Below are 21,670 nucleotides of genomic sequence, written 5' to 3' on the forward strand. Positions count from 1 at the left end.
TCATTATGTAGTGGCCTTCTTTGTCTCTTCTAATAGTATTTATTTTAAAGTCTATTTTGTCTGATATGAGAATTGCTACTCCAGCTTTCTTTTGGTTTCCCTTTGCATGGAATATCTTTTTCCATCCCCTTACTTTCAATCTGTATGTGTCTCTAGGTGTGAAGTGGTCTCTTGTAGACAGCATATATATGGGTCTTGTTTTTTTAATCTATTCAGCCAATGTGTGTCTTTTGGTGGGAGCATTTAATCCATTTACATTTAAGGTAATTATTGATATGTGAGTTCATATTCCCATTTTCTTAATTGCTGTGTTTGTTATGTAGGTCTTTTCCTTCTCTTTTGTTTCTTTCCTAGAGAAGATCCTTTAGCAATTATTGTAAAGTTGGTTTGGTGGTGCTGAACTCTCTAAGCTTTTGCTTCTCCGTAAATGTTTTAATTTCTCCATCAAATCTGAATGAGATCCTTGCTGTGTAGAATAAACTTGGTTGTAGGTTTTTGTCCTTCATCACTCTAAATATGTCCTGCCTGTCCCTTCTGGCTTGCAGAGTTTCTCCTGAAAGATCAGCTGTTAACCTTATGGGGCTTCCCTTGTTGTGTTATTTGTTGTTTTTCCCTTACTGCTTTTAATAATTTTGTTTGCATTTAATTTTTGACCATTTGATTAATGTATGTCTTGGCGTGTTTCTCCTTGGTTTTATCCTGTATGAGACGGTCTGTGCTTCCTGGACTTCATTATTTCCTTTCCCATATTAGGGAAGTTTTCAACTATAATCTCTTCAAATATTTTCTCAGTCCCTTTCTTTTTCTCTTCTTCTTCTGGAACACGTATAATTCGAACGTTGGTGCATTTAATGTTGTTCCAGAGGTCTATGAGACCGTCCTCAGTTCTTTTTATTCTTTTTTCTTTATTCTGCTCTGCAGTGGTTATTTCCACTAATTTATATTCCAGGTCACTTATCCATTTGTCTGCCTTAGTTATTCTGCTATTGATTGCTTGTAGAGTATTTTTAATTTCATTTATTTTGTTGTTCATCATTGCTTGTTTCATCTTTAGTTCTTCTAGGTCCTTGTTAAATGTTTCTTGCATTTTGTCTATTCTATTTCCAAGATTTTGGATCACCTTTACTATCATTATTCTGAATTCTTTTTTCAAGTAGACCACCTATTTCCTCTTCATTTGTTAGGTCTGGTGGGTTTTTATCTTGCTTCTTGATCTGCTGTGAGTTTTTTCTGTCTTCTCATTTTGCTTATCTTATTGTGTTTGGGGTCTCTTTTTTGCAGGCTGTAGGTTCCTAGTTCCCATTGTTGTTGGTGTCTGTTCCCAGTGGCTAAGTTGGTTCAGTGGGTTGTGTAGGCTTCCTGGTGGAGGGAACTAGTGCCTGTGTTCTGGCAGATGAGGCTGGATCTTGTCTTTCTGGTGGGCAGGTCCATGTCTGGTGGTGGGTTTTTCGGTGTCTGTGGACTTATTATGATTTTAGGCAGCCTCTCTGCTAATGGGTGGTGTTTTGTTTCTGTCTCGCTAGTTGTTTGGCATAGGGTGTCCAGCACTGTAGCTTGCTGGTCGTTGAGTGAAGCCGGGTGTTGGTGTTGAGATGGAGATCTCTGGATGATTTTCGCCATTTGAGATAATGTGGAACTGAGAGGTCTCTTGTGGACCAGTGTCCTGAAGTTGGGTCTCCCACCTCAGAAGCACAGCACTGACTCCTGGCTGCAACACCAAGAGCCTTTCATCCACATGCCTCAGAATAAAAGGGAGAAATATTAGAAAGAAAGAAAAGGAAGAAAGAAAGAGGGAGATAAAGAGAGATAGAGAGAAACAAGGAAAGAAAAAAGAGGATAAAAGAATAGAAAATAAAGTAAGGTAAAAAATAAAGTTATTAAAATAAAAATATAATAATTAAGAAAAAATATTTTTGAAAAGTAAAAAAAAAAAAAAAAAAAAAGGATGGAAAGAACCCTCGGACAAATGGCGAAAGCAAAGCTATACAGACAAACTCTCACACAGAAGCATACTCATACACACTCACAAAAAGAAGAAAAGGTTAAAAAATAATATATCTTCCTCTCAAAGTCCACCTCCTCAATTTGGGATGATTCGTTGTCTATTCAGCTATTCTACAGATGCAGGGTACATTCAGTTGATTGTGCAGATTTAATCAGCTGCTCCTGAGGCGGCTGGGAGAGTTTTCCCTTTCTCTTCTTTGTTCGCACAGCTCCCAGTGTTTAGCTTTGGATTTGTCCCCATCTCTGCTGTAGGTCGCTGGAGGGCGTCTGTCCTTCACTCAGACAGGACGGGGTCAAAGGAACATCTGATTCAGGGGCTTTGGCTCACTCAGGCTGTGGGGAGGGAGGACTATGGAGTGTGGGGCAAGCCTGCAGTGGCTGAGGCCAGAGTGACATTGCACCAGCCTGAGGCGCGCCTTGCATTCTCCCGGGGAAGTTGTCCCTGGATCTCGGTACCCTGACAGTGGCGGGCTGCACAGGCTCCCGGGAAGTGAGGTGTGGAGAGTGACCTGTGCTCGCACACAGGTTTCTTGGTGGTGGCAGCAGCAGCCTTAGCATCTCATGCCTGTCTCTGTGGTCTGTGCTATTAACCAAGGCTCTCACCTGTCTCTGGAGCTCCTTTAAGCAGTGTTCTTAATTCCCTCTCTTTGTGCACCAGGAAACAAAGAGGGAAGAAAGAGTCTCTTGCCTCTTTGGCAAGTCCAGACTTTTCCAGGACTCTCTCCTGGCTAGCCATGTTGCACTAACCCCTTCAGGCTGTTTTCTTGCCACCAGTCCTCTCCCTGCGCTCTGACAAAACCCGAGTCTCAGCTCCCAGCCCCGCCTTCCCCGGAGGGTAAGCACACAAGCGTCTCAGGCTGGTGATTGCTGGTCAGCACCGATCCTCTGTGTGGAAATCCCTCTGCTTTGCCCTCTGCACCACTGTTGCTGTGCTCACCTCCATTTCTCTGAAGCTCACCCCCTTGCACCACCCTCAGTCTCCGCCCATGAAGGGGCTTCTAGTGTGTGGAAACCTTTCCTCCTTCATGGTTCCCTCCCACTGGTGCAGGTTCCATCTGTATTCTTTTGTCTCTGTTTATTCTTTTTTTCTTTTGCCCTACCCAGGTATGTGGGAAGTTTCTTGCCTTTTGGGAGGTCTCAGGTCTTCTGCCCGCGTGCAGTAGGTGTTCTGTAGGAGTTGTTCCACGTGTAGATGTATTTCTGATATATCTGTGGGGCAGAAGGTGATCTCCACATCTTACTCTTCTGCCATCTTCCTCTTACTCTTCTGCCATCTTCCAAAAGATTGTTTGTGTCATCTTTGATTTATTTCATCAGTGGCTTATTGTTTTCTGAATTCAGGTCTTTTACTTCCTTAGGTAGGTTTTTCCTAGGTATTTTATTCTTTTTGTTGCAATGGTGAATGGAATTGTTTCCTTAATATCTCTTTCTGATCTTTCATCATTAGTGTATAGGAATGCCAGAGATTTCTATGCATTAATTTTGTAACCTGAAACTTTACCAAATTCATTGTTTAGCTGTAGCAGTTTTCTGGTGGCATCTTTATGATCCTCTATGTAATATATCGTGTCATCTGCAGAAAGTGACCATTTTACTTCTTTTCCAATTTGTGTTCTTTTATTTCTTTTTCTTCTCTGATTGCCACGTGTAGGACTTCCAAAAGTATGTTGAATAAAAGTGACAAGACTGTACATGCTTGTCTTCTTCCTGATCTTAGAGGAAATGCTTTCAACTTTTCACTGTTGAGTTAGTTGTGGGTTTGTCATATATGGCCTTTATTTTGTTGATGTATATTCCCTCCATACCCACTTTTGGGAGAGTTCTTATCACAAATGGGTTTTAAATTTTATCCAAAACTTTTTCTGCATCAATTGAGATAATCATATGATTTTATTCTTCAATTTATTAATGTGATGTATCACACTGATTTATTTGTTGATATGAAAAATCCTTGCAATTTTGGGATAAATCCCATCTGAAAATGGTGTATGGTCCTTTTTAATGTATTGTCAGATTTGGTTTGCTAGTGTTTTTTTACACATTTTTGTGTGTCTGTTTATCAGTGATATTGGCCTGCAATTTTCTTTGTCTGTTTTATCTTTGGTTTTAGTATCAGGGTAATGGTGGCCTCACAGATTGAGTTAGGAAGTATTCATTTGTTTGCAATATTTTGGAATACTTTCAGAAGGATAGGTGTTAACTGTTCTTTAAATGTTTGATAGAATTTGTCTGTGAAACCATCTGGTCCTGGACTTTTGTTTGTTGGGAGTTTTAAAATTACAGATTCAATTTAAATATGTGTAATGGTTGTGTTCATATTTTCTATTTTTTCCTCGTTCAGTCTTGGGAGACTGTACCTTTCTAAGAATTAGTCTATTTCTTTTAGTTTGTACATTTTTTTGGCACATAGTTGCTTGCAGCTTATGGTCCTTTGTATTTCTGTGGTGTCCATTATAACTTTTTTCATTTCTAATTTTATTGACTTAGGCCCTTTTCTTCTTGAGGAGTCTAGCTGAAGGTTTATCATTTATGTTTATCTTTCACAGAACCAGCTTTTAGTTTCATTGATCTTCTCTATTGTTTTTTTCATCTCTATTTCATTTATTTCAGCTCTGATATTTATGATTTATTTCCTTCTACTAACATTGGGTTTTGTTTGTTTTTTCTCTGTTTGCTTTAGGTGTCAGGGTAGATTGTTTATTTGAGATTTTTCTTGTTTCTTGACATAAGCTTGTATTACTATAAACTTCCCTCTTAGAACTGCTTTTTCTGTGTCCCATAGGTTTTGAATCATCATATGTTCATTTTCATTTGTCTCTAGGTATTTTTTTATTTTCCCTTTGATTTCTTCAGTAATCCATTGGATGTTTAGTAGTATATTTTTAACCCTCCACATGTTTCTGTTTTTTGCAGGTTTTTCCACTTTTTTTTTTTTTTTGTAGTCGATTTCCAGTCACATAGTGTTGTGGCAGGAAAAGATGTTTGATATGATTTCAGTTGTCTTAAATTAACTGAGGCTCACTTTGTGGCCGAGCATGTGATCAGTCCTGGAGAATTTTCCATGTGCACTTGAAAAGAATGTGTATTCTGCTTTTGGATGGAAAGCTCTATATGTATCAATTAAGTCTATCTGGTTTACTGTTTCATTTAAGGCCGGTGTTTCCTTACTGATTTTCTGTCTGGGTGATTTGTCAATTGATGAAGGTGGGTGTTGACAACTTGTGACTTCTTCTGCTGGGAGGGGGTGGGTAGTATAGCTGAGAGGAGTAAGACCTTCTCGATTTGAGACTCCTCAGCAATCATTCAGTCCTTGATTTAGATGTTGTGCAGGAGCCACAAGGAGGAGAATGGAGAATGAAAATGACAATTTTCTTTCCAAGTGTTGATTCTGTCTGAGACTCCGGATCTGAGATGCACTAATAATAGTTCATACTTCACAGAGTCAATTTGAGGATTAACAAGAAAATCCAAGTAACATAGCACAAACCTTGGCACTTGCTGTGTGACTGACTGACAGGGTCTAGGTGCTCTGGCCGGGTACCAGGCCTGAGCCTCTGAGGTGAGAAAGCCGAGTTCAGAACATTGGTCCACAAGAGACCTCCTGGCTATACATAATATCAAACAGTGAAAGCTCTCCCAGAGATCTCCATCTCAATGCTAAGACCCAGCTCCACTCAATGACCAGCAAGCTACAGTGCTGGGCACCCATGCCATACAAGTAGCAAGACAGGAACAGAACCCCAACCAATTAGCAGAGAGGCTGCCTAAAATCATGCAAAGTTCACAAACACCCCAAAACACACCACAGGACGTGGTCCTGCCCACCAGAAAGACAAGATCCAGCCTCATCCACCAGGAAGGCTACACAACCCACTGAGCCAACCTTAACCACTGGGAGCAGATACCAAAAACAATGGGGAGTATGAACCTGTAACCTGCAAAAAGGAAACCCAAACACAGTAAGTTAAGCAAAATGAGAAGAAAGAGAAACACACAGCAGATGCAGGAGCAAGGCGAAAACCCACCAGACCAAACAAATGAAGAGGAAATAGGCAGTCTACCTGAAAAACAATTCAGAGTAATGAGAGTAAAGATGATCCAAAATCTTGGAAATAGAAAGGAGAAAATAAAAGACATGTTTAACAAGGACCTAGAAGAACTAAAGAAAAAACAAACACTGATGAACAATACAAGAAATGAAATTAAAAATTCTCTAGAAGAAATCAATAGCAGAATAACTGAGGCAGAAGAATACAGAAGTGACCAGGACAATAAAATAGTGGAAATAACTACTGCAGAGCAGAATAAAGAATAAAGAATGAAAACAATGTAGAACTGTCTCAGAGACAACTGGGACAACATTAAACACACCAATATTCAAATTATAGGGGTCCCAGAAGAAGAAGAGAAAAAAAAGGGACTGAGAAAATATTTGAAGAGATTATAGTTGAAAACTTCCCCAATATGGAAAGGAAATAGTCAATCAAGTCAAGGAAGTGCAGAGAATTCCATACAGGAAACATGCCAAGACACATATTAATCAAACTATCAAGAATTAAATACAAAGAAAATATATTAAATGCAGCAAGGAAAAAGCAACCAATAACATACAAGGGAATCCCTGAAAGGTTAAAAGCTGATCTTTCAGCAGAAACTCTGCAAGCCAGATGGGAATGGCAGGACATATTTAAAGCGATGAAAGGGTAAAACCAACAATCAAGATTATTCTACACAGCAAGAATCTCATTCAGATTCGACAGAGAAATTAAAACCTTTACAGACAAGCAAAAGCTAAGAGAGTTCAGCACCACCAAACCAGCTTTACAACAAATGCTAAAGGAACTTCTCTAGGCAGGAAACACAAGACAAGGAAAAACCTACAAAAACAACCCCAAAACAATTAAGAAAGTGGTAATATGAACTAACATATCAATAATTACCTTAAATATAAATGGATTAAATGCTCCAACTAAAAGACATAGACTGGCTGAATGGATACAAAGCTCGGTGCTTTGTGACCGCCTGAAGGGGTGGGATGGGGAGGGTGGGAGGGAGGGAGATGCATGAGGGAAGGGATGTGGGAACAGATGTATATGTATGACTGATTCACTTTTTTATAAAGCAGAAACTAATAAAAAAAAATAAACAAGACCTGTATATATGCTGTCTACAAGAGACCCACTTCAGACCTAGGAACACATACAGACTGAAAGTGAGGGAATGGAAAAAGATATTCCATGCAAATGGAAATCAAAAGAAACCTGGAATAGCAATACTCATATCAGATAAAATAGACTTTAAAATAAGGACTATTACAAGAGACAAAGAAGGACACTGCATAATGATCAAGGGATCGATCCAAGAAGTGGATATAACAATTGTAAATATTTATGTGCCCAATGTAGAAGCACCTCAGTACATAAGGCAAATGCTAACAGATATACAAGCAGAAATCAACAGTAACACAATAATAGTATGGGACTTTAACACCCTACTTTTGCCATAGACAGATCATACAAAATGAAAATAAATAAGGAAATAAAAGCTTTAAATGACACATTAGACAAGACAGACATAGTTACTATTTATAGGACATTCCATCCAAAAACAACAGAAAACACTATCTTCTCAAGTGCTCATGGAATATTCTCTAGAATAGATCATATCTTGGGTCACAAATCAAGCCTTGGTAAATTTAAGAAAATTGAAATTCTATCAAGTATCATTCCTGAGCACAATGCTATGAGACTAGATATGAATTACAGGAAAAAACTGTAAAAAATACAAAGACATGGAGTCTATACAATACAACACTAAATAACCAAGAGGTCACTGAAGAAATCAAAGAGGAAATGTAAGGATACCTAGAAACAAATGACAATGAAAACACGATGACCAAAATCCTATGGAGTGAAGCAAAAGCAGTTCTAAGAGGGAAGTTTATAGCAATGCAGTCTTACCTCAAGAAACATCTCAAATAAACAACTTAACCACATACATAAAGCAATTAGAGAAAGAAGAACAAAAGAAACCAAAGTTTGCAGAAGGATAAAAATCATAAAGATCTGATGAGAAATAACTGAAAAAAAAATGAAGCAAACAATAGCAAAGATCAATAAAAATAAACACTGGTTCTTTGAGAAGATAAATAAAATTGATAAACCATTAGCCAGACTCAACATAAAAAAAAAGGGAGAAGACTCATATGAATAGAATTAGAAATGAAAAAGGAAAAGTAAAAATTGACACTGTAGAAATACAAAAGATCATGAGAGACTACTACAAGCAACTCTATGCCAATAAAATGGACAACCTGGAAGAAATGGACACATTCTTAGAAATGCAAAACCTGCCTATACTGAATCAGGAAGAAATAGAATATATGAACAGACCAATCACAGGCACTGAAATTGAAACTGTGATTAAAATTTTTCCAACAAACAAAAGTGCAGGACGAGATGGCTTCACAGGAGAATTCTTTCAAACATTTAGAGAAGAGCTAACACCTATCCTTCTCAAACTCTTCCAAAATATAGCAGAGGGAAGAACACTCTCAAACTCATTCTACGAGGCCACCATCACCCTGATACAAAAACCAGACAAGGATATCACAAAGAAAGAAAACTACAAGCCAATATCACTGATGAACATAGATACAAAAATCCTCAACAAAATACTAACAAACAGAATCCAACAGAACATTAAAAGGATCATACACCATGATCAAGTGGGGTTTACCCCAGGAATGAAAGGATTCTTCAATATATGCAAATCAATCATCGTGATACACCATATTAACAAATTGAAGGAGAAAAACCATACAATTATCTCAATAGTTTCAGAGAAATCTTTTGACAAAATTCAACACCCATTTATGATAAAAACCCTCCAGAAAGTAGGCATAGAGGGAACTTATATCAACATAATAATGGCCCTATATGACAAACCTGCAGCCAACATCATTCTCAGTGGTGAGAACCTGAAACTATTTCCATTAAGATCAGGAACAAGACAAGGTTGCCCACTCTCACCACTATTATTCAACATCATTTTGGAATTTGTAACCATAGCAGCCAGAGAAGAAAAAGAAATAAATTGAATCCAAATTGGAAAATGAGAAGTAAAACTGTCACTGTTTGCAAATGACATGATACTATACACATAATCTTAAAGATGCTCCCAGAAAACTACTAGAGCTAATCAGTGAATTTGGTAAAGCAGCAGGATATAAAATTAATGCACAGAAATCTCTTGCATTCCTATACACTAATGAGGAAATATCTGAAAGATAAATTAAGGAAACACTCCCATTTACCATTACAACAAAAAGAATAATATACCTAGGAATAAATCTACCTAAGGAGAAAAAAGACCTCTATGCAGAAAACAATAAGACACTGCTGAAAGAAATTAAAAATGATACAAGCAGATGGAGAGATATACCATGTTTTTGGATTGTTAGAATCAACATTGTGAAAATGACTCTTCTACCCAAAGCAATCTAAGATGCAATGCAATCCCTATCAAACTATCACTGGCATTTTTCACAGAACTAGAACAAAAATTTTCTCAATTTTTATGGAAATCCAAAAGACCCTGAATATCCAAAGCAATCTTGAGAAATAAAAATGGAGCTGGAGGAATCAGGCTAATGGACTGCAGACTATACTACAAAGCTACAGTCATCAAGACAGAATGGTACTGGCACAAAAACAGAAATATAGATCAATGGAACAGGATAAAAAGCCCAGAGAGAAACCCACACACATATGGTCACCTTATCTTTGATAAAAGAAGCAAAAATATACAATGGAGAAAATATAGCCTCTTCAATAATTGGTGCTGGGAAAACTGGACAGCTATATGTAAAAGAATGAATTTAGAACACTCCCTAACACCATACACAAAAATAAACTCAAAATGGATTAAAGACCTAAATGTAAGGCCAGACACAATATAACTCTTAGAAGAAACATAGGCAGAACACTCTATGACATAAATCACTGCAAGATCCTTTTTGACCTGCCTCCTAGAGAAACGGAAATAAAAACAAAAATAAACAAATGGGACCTAATGAAACTTCAAAGCTTTTGCACAGCCAAGGAAACCATAAAGAAGACGAAAAGACAACCCTCAGAATGGGAGAAAATATTTGCAAATGAAGCAACTGAGAAAGGATTAATCTCCCAAATATACAAACAGCTCATGCAGCTCAATATCAGAAAAACAAACAACTCAATCCCAAAATGGGCAGACCTAAATAGACATTTCTCCAAAGGAGATATACAGATTTCCAACAAACACATGAAAGGATGCTCAACATCATTAATCAGTAGGGAAATGCAAATCAAAACTACAAGGTATCACCTTCACACCAGTCAGAATGGTCATCATCAAAATATCTACAAACAATAAATGCTGAAGAGGGTGTACAGAAAAGCAAACCCTCTTGCCCTGTTGGTGATAATGTAAATTGATACAGCCACTATGGAGAACAGAATGGAGGTTCCTTAAAAATTTTAAAGTAGAACTACCATACGACCCAGCAATCCCACTACTGGGCATATACCCTGAGATAATCATAATTCAGAAAGAGTCATGTACCACAGTGTCCATTGCAGCTCTATTTACAGTAGCCAGGACATGCACTTAGCCAGCAACTTAAGTGTCCGTGGACAAATGAATGGATAAAGAATATGTGGCACATATATACAATGGAATATTACTCAGCCATAAGAAGAAACGAAACTGAGTTATATTTAGTGAGGTGGATGGACCTAGAAGCTGTCATATTAAGTGAAGTAAATCAGCAAGAGAAAAACAAATACTATATGCTAACACATATATATGTGGAAATATATATATGATTCTGAAGAACCCAGGGGCAGGAGAGGGATAAAGGTGCATACCTAGAAAATGGACTTGAGCACATGGGGAGGGGGAAGGGTAAGCTGGGACGAAGTGAGGGAGTGGCATGGATATATATATATACGCTACCAAATGTAAAATAGATAGTGGGAAGCAGCTGCATAGCACAGGGAGATCATCTCGGTGCTTTGTGTCCACCTAGAGGGGTGGGGTAGGGAGGGTGTGAGTGAGATGCAAGAGGGAGGAGATATAAGGATGTATAGCTGATTCACTTTGTTATAAAGCAGAAATTAACACACCATCATAAAGCAATTATACTCCAAAAGAGATGTTAAAAAAAAAAAGACGCAGACATAGAGAATTGTCTTGAGGACATGGGGAGGGGGTAGGGTAAGCTGGGTCGAAGTGAGATAACAGCACTGACGTTTATACACTACTAATTGTAAAATAGATAGCTAGTGGGAAGCATCTGCATTCCACAGAGAGATCAGCTCGGTTCTTTGTGACCACCTAGAGGCGTGAGGTAGGGAGTGTGTGAGGGAGACACAAGGAGGAGTGTATATGGGGATATATGTATATATATATAGCTGATTCACTTTGTTATACAGCAGAAATTAACACAACAGTGTAAAGCAATTATACCCCGATAAACATGTTAAAAAAAACAATAAAAAAGAAAGTGGGTATTAAAGTCCCCCACTATTATTGTGTTACTCTCAATTTCCCCTTTTATGGCTGTTATTATTTGCCTTATATATTCAGATGATCCTATGTTGGGTGAATATATATTTACAATTGTTATATCTTCTTCTTGGATTGATCTCTTGATCATTATGTAGTGTCCTTCTTTGTCTCTTGTAGTAGTCTTTATTTTAAAGTATATTTTGTCTGATGTGAGAAGTGCTACTCCAGCTTTCTTTTGATTTCGATTTGCATGAAATTTCTTTTTCCATACCCTCACTTTCAGTCTGTATACATCTCTAGATCTGACTTGGCTCTCTAATAGAGAACATATATATGGGTCTTTTTTTTTTTTTTTTATCCATTTGGCCAGTCTATGTCTTTTGATTGGAGCATTTAATATGTTTACATTTAAGGTGATTATCCATATGTATTGCCATTATTGCCATTTTGTTAACTGTTTTGCATTTGTTTTTGTAGGTCTTTTTTCTTCCTTTCCTTTTTTGTTCTCTGCTCTTGTGATGATGACTATCTTTAGTGTTGTGTTTGGATTCCTTTTTCTTTTTCTTTTTTTTAATATCTATTCAATATTACAGATTTTTGGTTTGTGGTTACCAGAAGGTTTTGATATAGCAGTCTCTATATATACATGATCATTTTAAGTTGCTTGTCTTTTAATTTCAAATGCTTTTCAAATATCCTGTATTTGTACTCTCCTCTCACAGTTACTGGTGTAGATACCATATTTCTGTCTGAATGATCTTTTACCTTTACTGTGTTTTTGCCTTTACCAGTCAGACTTCCCATTTTGTAGTTTTCTTGTTTCTAGTTGTGGTCTTTTGTTTTCTGCCTAGAGAAGTTTCTTTAGCATTTGTTTAAAAGGTCTGGTGGTGCTGAATTCTTTAACTTTTGCTTGTCTGTAGAGCTTTTGATTTTTCTATCAAATCTGGAGGAGAGACTTGTTTGGTAGAGTATTCTTAGTTGTAGGTTCTTCCCTTTCATTGCTTTAAATATGTTATTTTTTACTTTTCTCCTGTTGCTTTTAATATTTTCTCTTAGTCTTTAATTTTTGTAAATTTGATTACCATGTGTCTCAGCATGTTCCTCTTTGGGTTACTCCTGTATGGAACTCTGCCCTTCCTGGACTTGCATGACTGTTTCCTTTCCAATGTTAAGGAAGTTTTTAGCCATTACCTGTTCAAGTATCTTCTCAGGTTCTTTCTCTCTTCTCCTTCTGGGATCCCTATAATGCAAATGTTGGTGTAATTCATGTTGTCCCAGAGGTCTCTTAAACTGTCCTCGTTTCTTTTTATTTTTTCTTTATTCTGTTCTGTGGCAGTGATTTCCACCACTCTGTCTTCCAGGTCACTTTTCTGTTCTTCTGCCTCATTTATTCTGCTATTCATTCCTTCTACTGTATTTTTCATTTCACTTACTGTATTCTTCAACTCTGTTAGCTTGTCCTTTATATTTTCTAATTCTTTTTTAAGAACTCCTTGGAACTTCTCACTCTGTATATCCATTCTTTTACCTGAGTTTTTGGATCATATTTATGATCATTACTCTGAACTCTTTCTCTGTAGATTGCCTATCTCCATGTCACTTAGCTGTTCTTCTGGGGTTTTGTCTTGTTCCTTCTTCTGGAACATATTCCTCTGCCATCTCATTTTGTCTAAATTTCTATCTGTATTTTTATGTGTGTGGAAGGTTAGTTATGTTTCTTGACCTTGGGGAAGTGGCCCTCTGTAGGGGATGTTCTGTGCATTCCAGCAGTACACTCCCCTCTCATCACGCAGGGGCCACAGACCAGCTGGTCCCAGGGTAAATTCTGATCTGTGTTTGAGGATTTAGTTCTGCAGGCTGCTGGATCATAGATTTATTTCTTCTGGTGTCTGCCCCTGTTGGATGAAGCTGGTCTAGAGGCTTGTGCAGGCTTCCTGGTGGGAGGGGTTTGTGCCTGCAAACTGGTGGGTGGAGCTGGGTATTGACCTCTGGTGGGCAGGGCTGTTTCAAGGGGCAGGTGTAGAGGTGGCTGTAGGCTCAAGAAGTTGTTAGGCAGCCTATCTGCTGATGGGTGGGGCTCTGTTTTGCCCTGTTGGTTGGCTTGAGGCATCCCAGCACTGGAACCTCCAGGCTGTTGTTTGGGGCTAGATCTTGGTGCCAAAATGGCAGCCTTCAGGAGAGCTCACACTGACGACTATTCCCTGGTACCTCCACAACCTCCAGTACCTGTCCCCACAGTGAGCCACAGCCACCCCCCACCTCCCCAGGAGACTTTCCAGGACAAGCAGATAAGTCTGGCTCAGGCGCCTATGAAGTTACTGCTCATGCCATGGGTCCAAGTGTTCATGAGACTTTGTGTGTGCCCTCTAAGAGTGGAGTGTCTGTTTCCCCCAGTCCTGTGGAGCTCCTGCACTCAAATCCACTGGCCTTCAAAGCACATGCTCTGGAGGCTCCTCTTCCTGATGCCAGACCCCCAGGCTGACATGGGGCTCAGTATTCTCACTCCTATGAGAGCACTTCTGTGATGTAACTGTTCTCAAATTTGTGGGTCGCCTGCCTGGGGAATATGGAATTTGATCATATCGCAAGTGTGCCCCTCCTGCCACCTTGCTGGGTTTCTACCTTATGTCTTTGGAGGTAGAATATCTTTTTTTGTTAGATTCCAGTCTTTTTTATCCATGGTTGTTTAGGAGTTAGTTGTGATTTTGGTGTGCTTATGAGAGGAGGTGAACTCAAGTTCCTTCTGTGCCATTTTGTCCATCTCCTGACCATTTATTTTAAATTTCAGCTGTGGACCAGAGCAGAGATCACTCCAAGTTAGTGACTCTGAAACATTGTACCTCAAATCGGGACTCAAACCCACAAGGCTGAGACTCGAACCTGGCCAAAACTAAGATTGGGACTCGAACCCACATGGCCAGGACTTGAACCTGGCCAAAACCCTGATTGGGACTCGAACCCACATGGTGGGGACTTAACCAAGCCAAAACTCAGATTGGGGCTTGAACCCATGTGGCCTGGACTAGAACCCAGCTAAAACTCACGGTCATCCAACTGAGATCACACACCTGGTTTCAGGACTTAATGAAGCTCAGGTTCTTGATGTCTCATCACAGAAAGAATTCAGTGAGGGACAAAGTGATAGGTAAGAAGTGGATTTATTTAGAGAGAAACACACTCCACAGACAGAGTTTGGGCCATCTCAGAAGGTGTGAGCAGCCTTGGGAGAAACACACTTCACAGACAAAGTGTGGGCCATCTCAGAAGGTAAGAAAGGCACCACAATATGGGGTTGTCAGTTTTTATAGGGGTGGGTAATGTCATAGGCTAATGAGTGGGAAGAGTATTCCAGCTATTTCAGAAAGGGGGCGGGGGTTTCCAGGAAATGGTCCTCAGCCCACATTTTGATCCTTATGGTCAGCCTTGGAACTGTCATGGCGCTTGTGGGTTTGTCATTTAGTTTGTTGATATGTTACAATGAGCATATACTGAGGCTCAAGGTCTAGTGGAAGTCGACTTGTCTGCAATCTTGGACCCATTTGGTTCTAATCAGTTTATGTCATGTCCTCGGGCTATGTCATTCTTTCAAAGGTTGTACCCTGCCCCCCTTTCCTCCTGTTTCAGCTCTGCTGATGGTTCTGTATGACCAGAGAACACGGTTGTTTGACAATTCTCCCTGATTTGGGTCTCCAGTCAAGGGGCCCTACCAGCTCATTCTACCACTGAACATGTGCAGGAAAGCAAATACTTAGCCTCTATTCCTGCCCATCTGGGATTCATGGACAAGGAACCTGGCAAAGAAGGCACATCTAAACCTAATACAGAATACTAGGTCTTGCTGTATTATAGAGTGGTCAGCAGGGTATAGGAATTAGGGACTACTGGATGTGTGTCCTACGTGGCTTCACTGACTGCCCTGAAGTCCTGTACCATCAGGCATTCCCCACTGGGTTTCTTTATGGGGAGAATGGGGGTATTACAGACTGATTGGCATGGTGTAGTAAGGCTATGGTCAATTAAGCTCTGTAAAACAGGGGCAATGCCCAATAAGACCTCACAATAGAGAGGGTACTGTTTTCTATTGGGCCATGTATGTCCAGATTTTAGACAGACTATTATGGGACTGGCTCCTGCAGCTTGTCCCACTCATCCCTGGGCTTAGACCTTGGGATTTATTCCAGGGAAGTTGAAGGGGAATGCCATTCTCCAGTTTGTCTCTCATTTGGTAACTAGTAGCTCCCAATTTATATTTCACCTCCTGGCAGGGGTATAGGCATTCATGAACATATAGGAATAAATGGATGGGAGTGTTTTTGTCCAGTTTGCATTCTAATGGCTTTATGAATGCCTATTCTTGGGCCTTTCCTGATACCTCCATAATTTTACAAAAATTGTGACCAAGTTTGCCTGATATGGTGTTCATAACTGAGTAAATGGCACTGGTGTCAACTAAGAATTTGAAGGCTTTCACCTTGTGTATGTCCAGTGTCAGCTGGGGTTCACTCCTCAGGGGTCAATTGGAGTGCCAGCTTAGGAATCCCCTGCCCCATCATTCTTCATTTATTTGGAGGATCTGCCTTCGAGGATAGTGGCCAGTATCTGCCATTTCCATCCCCCTTTCCTGCTGGAAAGGGTCTGCTGGAACAGGGCTTCCTGATAATGGGACTCCTATTCTTGCAAATGGCTCACAGAGCTCCACAGCCCACTTCAGGGAAACTAGCACTGATCGGAAGAGGTCAAGTCACTGGTCACATTACCTACCTTGGGACACTTTCACAGTCAGGCATTCCTGGTACCTTTTTCTGAACTCAGGACAAGCATCCTTGTTCTGTTTTGACAGTGGTCCTTATTACCTGGGGCTTTTTCTGATCTCACCTCTTGGCTCACTGGGCTGGGCACTTTCCTCTTTCAAACTGAAAGTAATGATTGGAGAATGCTACTCTTGACCCCTGGAGGTGGACAAAGAGGGAAAAAAGCCCTGGTGTAGCCACTATTGCCCTTGTTCAGTGGTCAAGAGGATAGCACTACTGGCGAGACAGTGGGCAAGACTACTATGGGCCCTCTCATCCATAGGTCCCCATCGTTCCTTGGCATCTGGCACCATGAGAAGGAGAGCCAGAGGCAGTGAGCAGATACGTGCAAGTTTTTGATCCCCAATAGTGTGATCCCTCAAGGCAGTGCAGTCCAGATAACTCTGGGGGCTACAGTGTGTCTGCACCTCAACCAGGTATCAAGTTGCTGGGCAGAGTTGCTCTGAATTTGGCTGAAGGCTTTTGCCATTCTACCACGTCAGAGTGAACTCATAGAACAGAGTCATCCATCCTTACTCGAACTTCCCAAAGCCTCTGCTGTCCTTCCACTGGAGCCGGGGTGAGGCTGGAACATAGTGGATAGGTGCAGGCAAAAACGCCACTGTCTGTCCCATCTGGGGTGCCAAAATATTGTTACTGACTCTCCTGAGTTGGCCCCCAGTAAGGACCCTCCTACCCAGAGTCGTTTGAGCCAGTAGAACAATACCGAGTTTTGTTCAGAAGCAAAGTAAAGCTTGTTATGAGCTTGTGTTCTAGATTACACACTATCCTCCAGAGGTCCCCAGTGGAGCAGCTTTACAGAGGTCTTGTCAACAGAGAGGGAGGCAGAGTTCTTGCTGGTCAGGTGCAGCTCTGCTGCTTACAGCTCCAGATCACAGTGCCTAGTGCAACATCTCTGCACATGGCCTGCCACCACCATCTTGAATTGTGGTGTTGTGCATGGTACTTCTGCACATGGCCCCCTGAGCTGAGGTATCAAGTACAGCTGTTTTGCACCGGGAGCTCTGGTCTGAGGTGCTGGGTGCAAGGCCTCTGCACATAGTACCTTATGAGCAAGTGAAACTAGATGAAGCACAAAGGAAAAGAAAAAACAATGTTTAGATTTTATTTTATTACCAGATTCTATTTTTATCTTCTAGTAATTGTTAATGGGTTTTGCTAGTGACAACAGGAGTGCTGCTGGGAAGAGACATATCTATAGATCAGTGGTTCCAAAATGAGATCCAAGACTAGATTTGTGTATCACATTTCTAAATATATGCATCATTTTACTTGCTTCCTAGAGGTTCTGAATTACGTTGTAGTTATTTTGAGACAGAAATCTGAAATTTACAATTTAAAAAATGGCTCATGGCTATGATCCTTTATATTATGGTGATCCACTGACAGATAAGGTAACCACTGCCTCAAATATTGTCAAATACGGAACACTAACCCAAACAGACTGTAGATTACATTAAGCATAATATTTGTATTTTTCTTTAAATATATAGAAAAATACCAGCTTTCACCTCTGTTCATGACTATAGCAATCAAGTGTCTAAATGTTATTTTTTTATTATTAATAGTTTCTGCTTTATAACAAAGTGAATCAGTCATACATATACATCTGTTCCCACATCCCTTCCCTCTTGCGTCTCCCTCCTTCCCACCCTCCCTATCCCACTCCTCCAGGCAGTCACAAAGCACTGAGCAGATCTCCCTGTGCTATGCGGCTGCTTCCCATGATCTATCTACCTTACGTTTGGTAGTGTATATATGTCCATGCCTCTCTCTCACTTTGTCACAGCTTACCCTTCCCCCTCCCCATATCCTCAAGTCCATTCTTAAGTAGGTCTCTGTCTTTATTCCTGTTTTACCCCTAGGTTCTTCATGACTTTTTTTTCCCTTAAATTCCATATATATGTGTTAGCATAAGGTACTTGTCTTTCTCTTTCTCACTTACTTCACTCTGTATGACAGACTCTAGGTCTATCCACCTCATTACAAAGAGCTCAGTTTCGTTTCTTTTTATGGCTGAGTAATATTCCATTTTATATATGTGCCACATCTTCTTTATCAATTCATCTGATGATGAACACTTAGGTTGTTTCCATCTCCCGGCTATTGTGAATAGAGCTGCAATGAACATTTTGGTACATGACTCTTTTTGAATTATGGTTTTCTCAGGGTATATGCCCGGTAGTGGGATTGCTGGGTCTTATGGTAGTTTTTATTTGTAGTATTTTAAGGAACCACCATACTGTTCTCCATAGTGGCTGTACCAATTCACATTCCCACCAGCAGTGCAAGAGTGTTCCCTTTTCTCCACACCCTCTCCAGCATTTATGGTTTCTAGATTTTTTGATGATGGCCATTCTGACTGGTGTGAGATGATATCTCATTGTAGTTTTGATTTGCATTTCTCTAATGATTAATGATGTTGAGCATTCTTTCATGTGTTTCTTGGCAGTCTGTATGTCTTCTTTGGAGAAATGCCTATATAAGTCTTCAGCCCATTTTTTGGATTGGGTTGTTTGTTTTTTCGCTATTGAGCTGCATGAGCTGCTTATAAATTTTGGAGATTAATCCTTTGTCAGTTGCTTCATTTGCAAATATTTTCTCCCATTCTGAGGGTTGTCTTTTGGTCTTGTTTATGGTTACCTTTGCTGTGCAAAAGCTTTGAAGTTTCATTAGGTCCCATTTGTTTATTTTTGTTTTTATTTCCATTTCTCTAGGAGGTGGGTCCAAAAGGATATTGCTGTGATTTACGTCATAGAGTGTTCTGCCTATGTTTTTCTCTAAGAATTTGATAGTTTCTGGCCTTACATTTAGGTCTTTAATCCATTTTGAGCTTATTTTTGTGTATGGTGTAAGGGAATGATCTAATCTCATACTTTTACATGTCCCTGTCCAGTTTTCCCAGCACCAGTTATTAAAGAGGCTGTCCTTTCTCCACTGTACATTCCTGCCTACTTTATCAAAGATAAGTTGACCATATGTGCATGGGTTTATCTCTGGGCTTTCTATCCTGTTCCATTGATCTATCTTTCTGTTTTTCTGCTAGTACCACACTGTCTTGATTACTCTAGCTTTGTAGTTTAGTCTGAAGTCACGGAGCCTGATTCCTCCATCTCCGTTTTTAATCTCAAGTTTGCTTTGCCTATTTGGGGTCTTTTGTTTTTCCAAACACAATTTAAAAGTTTTGTTCTAGTTCTGTGAAAAATGCCAGTGGTAGTTTGATAGGGATTGCATTGAATCTGTAGATTACTTTGGGTAGTAGAGTCATTTTCACAATATTCATTCTTCCAATCAAGGAACATGGTATATCTCTCCATCTATTTGTATCATGTTTAATTTCTTTCATCAGTGTCTTGGAATTTTCTGCATACAGGTCTTTTGTCTCCTTAAGTAGGTTCATTCTTAGATATTTTATTCATTTTGTTGCAATGGTAAATGGGAGTGTTTTCTTGATTTCACTTTCAGATTTTTCATCATTAGTGTATAGGAATGCCAGATATTTATCTGCACTAATTTTGTATCCTGCTACTTTACTAAATTCACTGATTAGCTCTAGTAGTTTTCTGCTAGCATCCTTAGGATTCTCTATGTATAGTATCATGTCATCTGCAAACAGTGACAGCTTTACTTCTTCTTTTCCCAATTGCAGTCTTTTTATTTCCCTTTCTTTTCTGATTGCTGTGGCTGAAACTTCCTAAACTATGTTGAATAAGAGTGGTGAGACTGGGCAACCATTGTCTTGTTCCTGATCTTATTGGAAATGCTTTCAATTTTTCACCATTGAGGACGATGTTGGCTGTGTGTTTGTCATATATGGACTATTTTATGTTGAGGAAAGTTCCCTCTATGCCTGCTTTCTGCAGGGTTTTTATCATAAATGGGTGTTGAATTTTGTCCAAAGCTTTCTCTGCATCTATTGAGATAATCATATGGATTTTCTCCTTCAATTTGTTAATATGGTGTATCATGTTCATAGATTTGCGTATATTGAAGAATCCTGGCATTCCTGGAATAAACCTCACTTGATCATGGTGTATGATCCTTTTAATGTGCTGTTGGATTCTGTTTGCTGGTATTTTCTTGAGGATGTTTCCATCCATGTTCATCAGTGATATTGGACTGTAGTTTTCTTTCTTTGTGACATCCTTCTCTGGTTTTGGTATCAGGGTGATGGTGGCCTCATTCAATGAGTCTGGGAGTGATCCTTCCTCTGCTATATTTTGGAAGAGTTTGATAAGAATAGGTGTTAGCTCTTCTCTAAATGTTTGATAGAATTTGCCTGTGAAGCCATCTGTTCCTGGGCTTTTGTTCGTTGGAAGATTTTTAATCCCAGTTTCAATTTCAGTGCTTGTGATTGGTCTATTCATATTATCTATTTCTTCCTGATTCAGTCTTGGCAGGTTGCGCCTTTCTAAGAATTTGTCTATTTCTTCCAGGTTGTCCATTTTATTGTCATAGATTTGCTTGTAGTTATCTCTCATGATCTTTTGTATTTCTGCAGTGTCAGGTGTTTCCTCTCCTTTTTCATTTCTAATTCTATTGATTTGAGTCTTCTCTCTTTTTTACTTGATGAGTCTGGCTAATGGTTTATCAACTTTGTTTTTCTTCTCAAAGAACCAGCTTTTAGTTTTGTTGATGTTTTCTATCCTTTCCTTCATTTCTTTCTTCTTTATTTCTGATCTGATCTTTATGATTTCTTTCCTTCTGCTATCTTTGGGTTGTTTTTTTTTTTTTTTTTTGATCTCCTTTCTCTAATTGCTTTAGGTGCAAGTTTAGGTTGTTTATTTGAGATGTTTCCTGTTTCTTAAGGTGGGATTTTTTTGCTATAAAATTCCCTCTTAGTACTTCTTTTGCTGTATCCCATAGGTTTTGGTTCATCATGGCTCAATTTTCATTTGTTTCTAGGTATTTTTTAATTTCTTCTTTGATTTCTTCAGTGATCACTTCCTTAGTAAGTAGTGTATTGTTTAGTCTCCATGTGTTGGTATTTTTTCCAGATCTTTTCCTGTTATTGATACCTAGTCTCATAGCGTTGTGGTCAGAAAAGATACTTGATACAATTTCAATTTTCTTAAATTTACCAAGGCTTGATTTGTGCCTCAAAATATGATCTATCCTGGGGAATGTTCCATGAGCACATGAGAAAAATATGTGTTCTGTTGTTTTGCGATGGAATGTCCTATAAATGTTAATTAAGTCCATCTTGTTTAATGTATCATTTAAATCTTGGGTTTTCTTATTTATTTCATTTTGGATGATCTTTCAGTTGGTGAAAGTAGGGTGTTAACGTCCCCTACTATGAA

The sequence above is a fragment of the Hyperoodon ampullatus genome (assembly GCF_949752795.1).
Source record: "Hyperoodon ampullatus genome assembly, chromosome: 5".
Lineage (NCBI taxonomy): Eukaryota > Metazoa > Chordata > Mammalia > Artiodactyla > Ziphiidae > Hyperoodon > Hyperoodon ampullatus.